The sequence below is a fragment of the Misgurnus anguillicaudatus genome, chromosome 5, assembly GCF_027580225.2.
Source record: "Misgurnus anguillicaudatus chromosome 5, ASM2758022v2, whole genome shotgun sequence".
Lineage (NCBI taxonomy): Eukaryota > Metazoa > Chordata > Actinopteri > Cypriniformes > Cobitidae > Misgurnus > Misgurnus anguillicaudatus.
Window position 1 is genome coordinate 34,997,350 of NC_073341.2, and position 12,254 is coordinate 35,009,603.

Sequence of the window (12,254 nt, forward strand, 5' to 3'; positions counted from 1 at the left end):
CGTTTTGCTCATCAAGAAAAAGCATCTTAATTCAAGAATTTTTTGATATTTTTTCTGAAAACAAGACAAAAATACTAAGAATTTTTTTCTTGAAAATCATTTTACTGCAAAAAATGATTTTTAAGAAAAAAAATCGTAGTGTTTTTGTCTTGTTGATATTTTTGATCTAAAAACTAGACTTATTTTCTTGGGTTGTTTTGCTCATCAAGAAAAAGCATCTTAATTTAAGAATTTTTAGATATTTTTACTGAAAACAAGACAAAAATACTAAGAATTTTTTTTCTTGAAAATCATTTTTTGCAGTGAAGATCAAGATTTTTTCTTACCCAATTGGCAGCTTTTTTGCTAGTTTTAGGCACAAATTCACTTAAATGTTATGTTTTTTGTCTAAAAACTTGACTTATTTTCTTAGGTCATTTTGTTCATCAAGAAAATACATCTTGATTTAAGAATTTTTTGATATTTGTACAGTACTGAAGACAAGACAAAAATACTTAGAAAGTAAGTCATTTTTTGCAGTGACGATTCAAATGTAAGAAAAAAATATTTTTCTCAAAGCTGCATTCAGCATCATGAAAATGTTCCAACATCATTTAGATCGATAGCAAAACTGTATGCCTTGGACGTACACAAGGTCACTCCCGTACAACTAAACCAACACAAAGGAGACTTAAAAGAGAGGGGGAGTGTGCGTGTTTGTGTGCTCGTCCTCATTTGATTACAAGTCATGATCCTCACGCTGGGATCAGCTGGTCTGGAGTCAGCAGAATTATGGGAGCATGGCTGTGCATTTGGCTCAGCTCTGTTTGCACATGTGCAACTCTGCTGCTGCTAAATCAAACCGATGCTGAGACACCTGGAAATATGACCTGTATTCACATGCAAACATGAAGCTAAGCCTTAACCAATGTGCTCATACTGTGACATAATAAACGTCCTACCGGGGAGACCTTCATACTTCAGAGTCACATCACCACATGCAATAACTGTGATTAAAGTGAAATTAAATATACGGCATGAGCTCACATTAAAACGATTTACTGCGGAAGGACTTTTCATCTTGGTCATAAAATGTGTCTTTTAAACACCCAGGGTTCAGAATTATGCATAGCATGTTATCGCAAAAACACAAGTCTAATTGGGATTAAAGGGGAACATTTGGCACTACCTATCAACAAAGGTTCATGTGTACACTAACACCTAGCTGTGTGCATTGAATTTGCTTTTGACCCTGTAGTATGTGAGCATCCTGAGGTGTAAACTGTACGTCCATTGGTTTGGTGCCAGTGAAAGAGGTCACCCTGTCACAACACTCAACCTCTATAATTAATCTGAACACTCTTTGGAAATGCTGATTAGTTCTCGTCCGCTACAAGCTGAAGAGCAAATGGGTGACAATGATCTGCTCATGCTACTGTCAGGTTTTGAACTAATCACTGCTAAATCAATTGATGCAACTCTGGTTGGCAGAAAAAAATGCTACATATGCAAGTATTTGAGTGGTGTAATGGCATCACTATCAGCCAGTTAGATTTATGGTTATGGTTAACGGTGTAGGTTTAAGGGATAGTGTCTTCAAACAGGGCGTGTTCATGTAGTGTCATCAGCCAGTCACCATTGTCAGCATGTAATGACTTAAAGGAATAGTCTACTCATTTTCAATATTAAAATATGTTATTACCTTAACTAAGAATTGTTGATACATCCCTCTATCATCTGTGTGCGTGCACGTAAGCGCTGGAGCGCGCTGCGACGCTTCGATAGCATTTAGCTTAGCCCCATTCATTCAATGGTACCATTTAGAGATAAAGTTAGAAGTGACCAAACACATCAACGTTTTTCCTATTTAAGACGAGTAGTTATACGAGCAAGTTTGGTGGTACAAAATAAAACGTAGCGCTTTTCTAAGCGGATTTAAAAGAGGAACTATATTTTATGGCATAATAGCACTTTTGGGAGTACTTCGACTCGGCGCAGTAACACCCTCCCTCTCCCATTATGAGAGGGAGAAGGGGAGCGGACTTTTCAGGCGAGTCCAAGTACTCCCAAAAGTGCTATTACGCCATAAAATATAGTTCCTCTTTTAAATCCGCTTAGAAAAGCGCTACGTTTTATTTTGTACCACCAAACTTGCTCGTATAACTACTCGTCTTAAATAGGAAAAACGTTGATGTGTTTGGTCACTTCTAACTTTATCTCTAAATGGTACCAATGAATGAATGGGGCTAAGCTAAATAAGCGTCGCAGCACGCACCAGCGCTTACGTGCACGCACACAGATGATAGAGGGATGTATCAACAATTCTTAGTTAAGGTAATAACATATTTTAATATTGAAAATGAGTAGACTATTCCTTTAAAGGTATTTGGTAGTATTTTATAAGGTGGCAAATTCGTATGAATTTGTGAATCACACAGTAATGTATCACTATTTAAAATAAAAAACATTATACGACGGGGCTGTTGAATGCTTTATTCTGATTGGTTGAGAAATAGTCCCTATGCACACACCTAATCTGTTAAATGTCTTAAAATAACCACCAGAGCAAAGTCTGTGGTAACGGTGGTATAAGCGGAATAATTGCCTTTGCTCCTTTCAATTATTTGAAAATAATGCACACCCACGTTGTAATAATGCGTTCACACCAGACGCGGAAGAGGCGGCAAGCACGATATGTATAGATGTTAAGTCAATGCAAAGACACAAATAGGCATCCTGCAGAGCAGTAAGCGCGAAGGGCGCGACGCGGACGGCGCAGAACGCTCGGAAGGCGCAAATTGAGAATTGAGAAGTTGAAAAATCTGAACTTTGGCAGATTTTCGCACCGTGTGTTAACCAATCAGGAGCTTGCTCTAGCAGTGACATGAGGAGGTCAAACAATCTGGTAAGTTTACACAATTTGAGCTATATAAGCCCCTCCCATGATGCGAATTTACGCATGAATGTCTCGAATTACTAGAATTTCACACGCGAATGAAGCAAGTAAACTCAAAATGTGCACTGAAAAAAATGATTCATTGAATTTAATCAATTTTTTTAAGGTAAGTGGTTGCAGTCAATTTATTTAAGCTACATTTAAACCAAAAAGATTAGTAACGTAAAGTAAAATATAAAACTTTTGTTTAAATGTAGCTTAAGTGGGTTGGTTGCAACCACTTACCTTGAAAGGATTTGTTAAATTCAATGAATCATTTTTTTCAGTGTGCATGAGTCCAACTGCGAGTGAATAGTGCGTTTTTGCCGCCTCTTCCTCATCTGCTGTAAACGCAAAGTATCATTATCACCTTTGATGTGCAGTTTTTTAAATAATTCAACGGCCCATCGTCCATTATTTCTTATATAATGAAAAACGCACCCCTAACCCCGGCCCTTCAACTATTCTCTTACTTCTCAACTGTTAACTGTACAATGACTCCACTGGTGCTGATGTATATAAAAAATAAAAGGGTCATTCTTTATTATTATGGGGTGACTGCATGGACACCAGTTTACTAGTAAGGGCACTGACTGTGTGAGATCAGCGATATATGAGCTGCATGCGGTTTCAACAGAACACATGTAAGCACAGTCAGGACTTTAAATAAAGGATATACAGTACTGTGCAAAAAGTCTTAGGCCACCATGCCACAATTAGATTCGCTGTTTTTGCAATTGTACAGTGATCATATATAATTATTTCTCAGTCTCTTTATTAGAATACAACCAGAAAATACAGGAAATGTGTAAAGTAGTATTAAAAACTGTACAAAAGTATAAGCTGAAGTGTCAAGTTTTTAGGGTAAACTCCCCTTCCACTTGAGCAATAGTAGACGGCTGCAGGATCTCTTAAATGAAATGAAGTCCTTAAGTAAAATTAAATTCTAATCGAATGACTTCAGGACTCCAGTCTCTTCAAAAAAAGCTCAAGATGTCGTGCCAAGAGAGTTCACACTAAATACTGACTGATGCATAGTTCTCAAAATTGTTTTGTTTTTAATTTTGTGTACATGTTTCCTGTATTTTCTGTTTTTATCTTAAAAAAAGAGTGAAAAATAAATATGGATGGACATTAAAACTGTGCTAAAACAACAAAGCTGGTAATGGTGTCCTAAGACTTTTTGGACAGTACTGTATATACTAAAGGCTATAGAGGAGATAGGGCTATTTGGCATTTATTTGTCAGGCTATTTGTCACATGTTGGGAAGGTATTTTAAATAAATAAATTAAACGATCAAAATAAAAAACTGATTTACATTTTATTACAGAAAACTGTACGCAAAATATGTGACTCTAAAAAATGCTGGGTTGTTTTAACCCATTTTCTGGGTTAATTTAATTTAAAGGAACAGTATGTAGAATTGTGGCCAAAACTAGTACTGCAATCACACAACTGGTGGCCAATACACATCAGTTGAGGGCTACAACTCCACTTTTTAAAACAATATCCTGGCCAGACCACTGTTGTCAGTGATATAAGTATTAGAAATGAAAATGATTTCTTAATGTCTAGTGACATATCAGGGTAATTTTATGATTAATTGATATACATTTCTTACATACTGTTCCTTTAATTTGCTCATTTTTGAACTAAAATTTTATCACTTCGTTCATTTAAATTTGGCGGAATATGTCTTCCGTACACAAAAGCTATATCTCTTGTGAGTAAACCTTACATGTGACCCAGAACCACAAAACCAGTCATAAGTCACATGGGGATATTTAGCAATAGCCAAAAATACAGTTCATGTGTCAAAACTATAGATTTTTTTAATGCCAAAAATCATTAAGATATTAATATTTTGTAAATTTCCTACCGTAAATATATAAAAAATATTTCTCTGTGTTGCTAAGGACTTTATTTAGACAACTTTAAAGTGGATTTTCTCAATATTTTGATTTTTGCACCCTCAGATTACAGATTTTTAAACAGCTGTATCTCTAATTTAAAAAAAAAATTAACTTTTTGACTGGTTTTGTGGTCCAGAATCACATAATAGGTAGGATTGGGTCAATTGCATTAGGCTTATTTTATCCAATACAGATATATTGTGAAAAGTTTCTTATGAGGCCATATTACCCAAATTAATGTCAATAACAGTGGCGGCTCGTGACTGCTCTTCCGAGGGGCGCAAATTCAAAATATGTGTTCGGAGTGTTCACAAAATACATGCAAGACACTCCCTTAACAGTAAACTCTGATTAAGCATGAGATTATGTGAGTATCTGGCAAACACGAGCGTCTCTTTTATCATAAACCCTTTAGACGCGTCTGCAGCAGGCACTTATTTTGACAAAACACGTAATTCACATGGGATCACTCGATGCGCAGAACAAATATTTTGAAATTACGAACCACACACATGACGGGCTACATACATGTTGTGACAAACTTCGACTCGTGCGCCCTCGAAAAAAGAAATCACCGGCCGCCACTGGTCAATAGTCATTCCTATTTTGACCAATTGACTGTCAACAAAAGGCCAATATGTGTTACATTAACTTTATGTTTAATTTCTGGGAGGTAACAGTACAGGTTTTCAAAAGCTGTTTTGTAGACATTAAGTAAAATGACTTTTAAAAAGAATCCCATTATATTTGCACAGTAGGTGTGACAACTCGGCACCCGGTCTCACCAAATGACATAAAGATATTACAATTACTAATGCAGCTTTAAATCAAACAAATATTTTTTCACACTTACTCCCCTGACATTTAACTATCTAGTTAAACACATTGAATAACTAAATTAATATATCAAAGGCACAGTGCTACGCTCAATAATGGATTACTTTAACTCACCAATATCCTACACGGTATTTTAATCAACCAGGCTACCACTAGACCAGACAAGTTCATTATTCATGATCAAATTCAATTTAATATCACTTTATCAGAGTCTCACATTTACAAAGATATATTTAAAGCTATACACCCCGAATATATGTATGCATGTGTGTTCTCATGTATTTATATTAGCATGACTGTTTCATTTATCTTGAACAGAGAGTCGATTTCTACAGGTATCTTAATTGATGGATTATATCACAAAGTTGCTACAGTCCCATGTGTCTTAATAATATTCAAAGCAATGTGCACATCACGTTTCATACAACCAACAGCATTTAAAGTGGCATAAATAACACCTGCTCATGAGACTTAGATATGAGAACAATCACAACGACCATAAGGCCATGCCAAACCAAATCGATACAAAAAAGTGCTTGTTAAAAATGTGAGGTCTCTCTTTCTCACCTAAAATCTGTGTGTGTTTTTCCTTCAAATTCTCTGTGATGTCCTGATGAAAATGCTTGGCCCGACCCTCTCTAGAAACATTAACTGGAGGTTAATCTATTGTACAAGAAGTCAATAATCCACTCGAATCTGTGCGTGCGTGTGGAGAAGTACTTAACTGCATATAAAAAGAAAAAAGTTACAATAAAATGAAAACAATGAGGAACAAAACTGTTCTCCAAAATTGGCATATGGGTTTTTCCATGCAAACGTCAACCTTATCATGAAAAGTTTTTAACCTGATTATTTTGTGATTTAAATATGTATATGCAACATTTTAAAGGTTTTAAATGATTTTTTAAATTGTTTTAATACTTTAATATTTCATACAAATGCAAATTTCAGAATTGTCACATACATAACGCATGAAATAGAAAACATGATATTTCCTTATGCCTGGACTCTATCATCAGGTGTTTGGAAAAGTATAAACAGATATATATCGGTAATAAATACATTCTTTAAGAAATTATATTTTAAGTTTTGACTGCAAATGTCACATTCATAAAACTGGAATTGCTCATACATTTTGTGAATTAAGTCTGTCAAACTACAAGACACTGTTTAGGTTTCTGTTTCATGTGAAAAGCATTATATACATATTTGAATTACTTACAGATGTTACATTAGGAATGAAAAGCATTCAGTATTTCATAATAAAATGTAAAAAAATACTTTAGTTTTAAAGGGACAGTTCACCCAAAAAATGAAAATTCTGTTGTGCTTCTCTTCTAAACCTGTATAAGTTTCTTTATTCTGATGAACACTAAATAAGACACCCTGACAAATGATAGCAAGCACACAGCTAAAGCATTGACTTCCATAGGAAAAACAAATACAATGGAATTCAATAACCCCGGATTTCCACCGACTGCGGAACGGCTGCGGATCCGCTGCAGAACGGCGGCGGAATCAATCGGTTTCCATTCAAGTCAATGTGTGTATTTCCACTGACTGCGTTCCGAATCCGTCACAGCTCCGGCCATCCGCAGCCCTCCAGAACAAATACGCAGAGCCTCTATTTTTGACGGATGCCGGACAGCTCCGCATGACTATATCGTGTGATCATACCTGAATTCGCGAGATCTCGTGTTGTGATCAGGGCCGGGTTTCACAAAAGCATCATAAGGCTAAGTTGATCGTAAAAACGATCGTACGAATCATCTTAAAATTACGGGCCGTTTCCCAAAAGCTTCGTAACTTAAGTAGGACTTGAAAATCATCGTAGATCTACGAGTGCTCTGGAGTAATCGTTCATTCATAAGTGCATCGTAAGACAACAGAGTTACAAGGTCACCTGCAGGACAACCAGCAAATTGCACTCCAGCAATGACGATAATGTAATGTTTTAAATGTATATATTTATTGATTCTTCTTTGTTTATTTGTTTAAATGACTTTAATATAATATATTTAAAATTAAAATGAGAAATCAAATTTAAATTACTAAACATAAATTAATAAAGAAGGAAAATAAATTTGGTAAATTTTGGTGCTATTAAATTGATAAATGGTTCCTACCAATTGCTTCTATAATTAATATACAGTAAAAATAATTGTTTTAAAGTGAAATGGCATCTGATTAAGGAAACCAAATAAATATGTACGTACAATGCAATAATCCCTAATAATAAATAAACATAGATAATAAAAACAAATAATAATAATAATAATCTAAACTATTACATAAAATGCAGAAGGCATTTCGCAGTGGGATGAGTCCTAACTAAATACGGAAAAGAATATTTTATTATGCACAAATTATAAAAACATTTCAATAATTTTAAACAAATAATCGTGTAATCACTAAATTTTATAATATTTAGTCATTAAACAATAATGAAAAATATTATAAAAAATATTAGTGCACATCGGCTGAAAATAATTAGCCTAAACAAGCTTCTGCTACAAATTCGAGTCATTCTATAGGTGACATTTCAGCACTTGACAAAGGGATAGCGACTCGTAAGTAGCACTTAAAACCCAGCTGCGAGCGATCGTTTAATGTGCATCTTTGGGAAACGCACGTTAATGAACAACGAATGTTCGTTAAGTAGCTCGTAGAAAGCGCTCTTAAGAGCTAAGTTCAATCGTTATCGGGAAACGCAGCCCTGGGCTGGTCCAGCAAAACATCATAATTTATTGTCATAATGGGTGGATACAGAACTAGATATCACGCGACCATCACGTGAATTTGCGAGACCTCATGGGTCCTCGTCACTTCAGCACGCAGCCGCTCTGCAACAAATACGGAACTGGTGGGTATTGGCGTATGGCGGAGTGCAGAGGGGGCCGATCCGCAGCCACTCCGCAGTTGGTGGAAATCCGGGGTAAGTACCGTCAACCGTGTGCTTACAATACCATCATTTATCACAATATTTATTTCTCCTACTATGGAAGCCAATGGTTACAGCAGCCGTGTACTTACCACCATTTACCAAAATATCTTCTTTTGTGTTCTTCAGAAAAAACGAAATTCATACAGGTTTAGAACAACATGAGGATGAGAAAATGATGGGTGAACTATCCCTTTAAAGTGGGGGTCAACTACTGAATACTGTATAACAGTGTTTCCCAACCAGGGGGCAGGGGTCCACAGGGGGGCCTCAGCAGATTTCCAAGGGTGCCTAAAGATGACTTAAAATTATAATTTTTTTTAATTGACAAAACAAGCATTACAATATGCTAAAACAAGCAAAATCAACATGTTTCTTATTTTTTAGCCATTTTAGTAGCGAATATACATCTATCTAGTCATTCCAAATTCTATTTAATTTTATGTGGAGTGAGTGGGGGGGGCTTCAAATATTGTTGTGGGCAACTAGGGGGCCTTGAAGTGAATTGGGAACCACTAATGTATAATGATGGGTTGACATGGTTTTAAAGCTATATGGGCGGTCACTTGTTTCTAAAAGCTCATTGTACTATAGACATAACGTAATGCTAACAGACATTCTCCACATACCATAGACCTTCGTTAGCAAAAATAAATAAAAACATTTAGTATACTTTTAATTCATTAAGCAATACATGGTTCTTCTATGGCATCACTGTGAAAAACATTTAAAGCACTTTAATTTTTAAAAGTGTACATGTCTCACCTCTTCAAACAAACATTAAAATTCAGGAAGGTGCAGATTTTCTTGGTCAGAGTCAACAAAGCCCAGGAAATCATACTCCGTCATGTGGTCAGCGTTGGGCAACAAATCCTTATTTCCCAGCTTTATATTGCTTTGCGTCCTTGAGAAGTGTTTGTATTTTATACAGACGTTATTATTGAGTGGTGCCCGTTCCTTCGGCTTTCATAAACAACGGCCAGTCCAATGTCACCTCCGACATGCTTTATTTACAGAGGAGGAGAAGCAGGACCTGAGGAGATTCCTTAAGATTACAGCTGAAGACATCTGTGGCACAATGCAATTAGACAAATGAATTATTATTAAGGTTAAAGGGATAGTTCACCCAAAAGTGAAAGTTCTGTCATCGTTTTTTCTTTCTTATGTAGTTACAAACCTGTATAAATGTCTTTCTTCTGATGGACATGAAGGAAGATATTTTGAGAAATCGTTCATGAGCCCCATTGACTTTCATAGTGTTCTTTTTTCTTACTATGGAAGTCAATGGGGCTCATGAACGGGTGAAACATTCCTCAAAATATCTTCCTTCGTGTTTATCAGAACAAAGAAATGTATACAGGTTTGTAAAAACATGAACTATCCCTTTAAGTGTGCATTTTTTATGTTCATATTTTTTAATTCAGCTTTAAGTGTGTAAACATTGACCCAGAACATTTGTTTGTGTGATCAATAGCAAATTACATTGGCAATTTTTAATTTCAAAACGTAACTGAATTGAAATGTACTTATATTGGGGTAATAAAATCTAAATCTCTGTATGTTTCAGTCATGAAAGACGAATGGTCAGTTTTCCAGGACTGAAGTGTGGAGGAGTTTAATCTTTGAAGACGACAGAAGGAACTGTGCTGCCATCGACCTGAAAATTGAGACAAATTGGCCCGATCGCCGGAAATTGGGAAGATTAATTTTTTTATCTTTGACAGAGACTCTGGTGAGCTCATATCTTCAAAGCAAGACAGATGTTTTTGGTTCACAGGCGCTGCTTAAGATAACATCTGAAGGAAAATTGGTGAGGAACTTGAAACAGAAGCTTGTCTTGCTGTCTCTTTTGTCCATCTTATCACAGAGCACGATCACTACATACATTATCAGCTGACAGAGCTATGAGATACACATTGACGCTTTTTGAATAAATGAATGAATGAATGTATTATTTAATATTTTATTTTGCCTTTACATGGACCACCTGCAGTACCCTCACGGACCACTAGTGGTCCGCGGACCACAGTTTGGGAATGGCCGCGCTACACAACCTACATCATATGCTGGAAACACACTTTCTTAGTTAGTATTTTAGTTTGTTAAGTTTTAAATATTGACATTTTTCTTACAGAATCACATCGATTTGCCCACGGAGCTGTAGGAATTATTTTTGTGAAGGATGGATGGACTTTTTTGGGCTTCAAATCAGAAGCACCATTTAATACCATTATAAAGCTTGGAACAGCAAGGACATTCTCTAATATAACTTAGATTGTGTTTATCTGAAAAAAAGCTAATCATAAACATCAAGGCTGGTTTGCGGGGTAAGTAAAAATGATGGGGTATTTTTATTTTTGGTGTAACTATCCCTTTAAATACAAGCAAGTATATGTAGTACATTAATATTGTTTGTGCTAAATAAAAGTGTAAAAGTTATAAAGGCAGTTTCCCGAACATGCCCATACGGCAAAAAAATACTCTGTATTTTAAACGTATGCTAAATATATTTTGTAGAAAATAATGCTCAATTGAATATATTTTTAAATTTGGAAATATATTTAGTTTTAACCTTCATACATCAACATATATTTCAAAATGTATTTCAAGGGCAAGCAAATACATTTCTAATTTTATATTCCATATGGCAAAAACTTTTCTTTGCCAAAATATATTTGAAATATAAGCTAAATATAAGTTAATTTTCTAAAGTATATTTTTGAAGTTGAAAATATATTTAATTTTAATATTTTTAAAATTGTTATGTTTACACGTTCGTAACATAAAGTTGATACTGTACAGTAGGCTAGATATTAGGGATGCATATCAATTAATCGCGATTAATCTATAGCAGAATAAAAGTTTTTGTTTACATCATATATGTGTGTGAACTGTGTATAATAATTATGTATATATAAATATGCACACATGCATGTATAATTTTAAGAAAAAAATATATTTATATATTAAGTATTTATATTTATATAAAATATAAATTATACATAAATATACAAATGTATATACACATGTAAACATTGCTTAAATATATACACGCATGTGTGTGCATTTAACTATACAAAGTTATTATACACAGTACACACACATATATGATGTAAACAAAAACTTTTATTCTGCTATAGATTAATCGCGATTAATTGATATGCATCCCTACTAGATATATTTTTTAATGCTTTAAAGGTGGGGTGCATGATCTCTGAAAGCCAATGTTGACAGATTTGAAATCACCTAAACAAACACGCCCCTACCCCAATAAAATCTGGACCTTCATTTGATAGACCCGCCCCACACATCCGCAGTCCAGGCAATAGGTGTGTTCGAGATCATCCGGCGCTGCGCAGGCCGATCGGCGAGGTTTGCCGCTTGCAGTCGAGGGAGGACACCTGCTGCTTGCCGTAGTGATGTGTGCGCTGTGTTTCCTTGTTTTTAATCGCAAAAGATGTTGAATTTGATAAAAACAAACCTTTTCATAAAAAGTTGCAACCAGAAACATTTTATAACAAATATTTTAATTGCTGCGTATACTGTATACCCGAAAATAAAGGGAAACAAGCCTATATTATTAAAATACCAATAGAGTTTGTTATTTTCATTTTTATTTTATTACACGAAACAATATAACATATTTAA

The 12,254-nt window shown here is 35.1% G+C and overlaps 1 long non-coding RNA gene across 1 annotated transcript; it reads left to right on the plus strand.

Annotated features, from left to right (window-relative positions):
- The first annotated feature begins 7,765 nt into the window (after positions 1 to 7,765).
- LOC141363984 (uncharacterized) lies at positions 7,766 to 11,049 on the plus strand. Its single transcript, XR_012369723.1, has 2 exons — positions 7,766 to 8,600; positions 10,174 to 11,049. It is a non-coding gene; the product is annotated as an uncharacterized lncRNA (long non-coding RNA).
- The last annotated feature ends 1,205 nt before the right edge of the window (positions 11,050 to 12,254 follow it).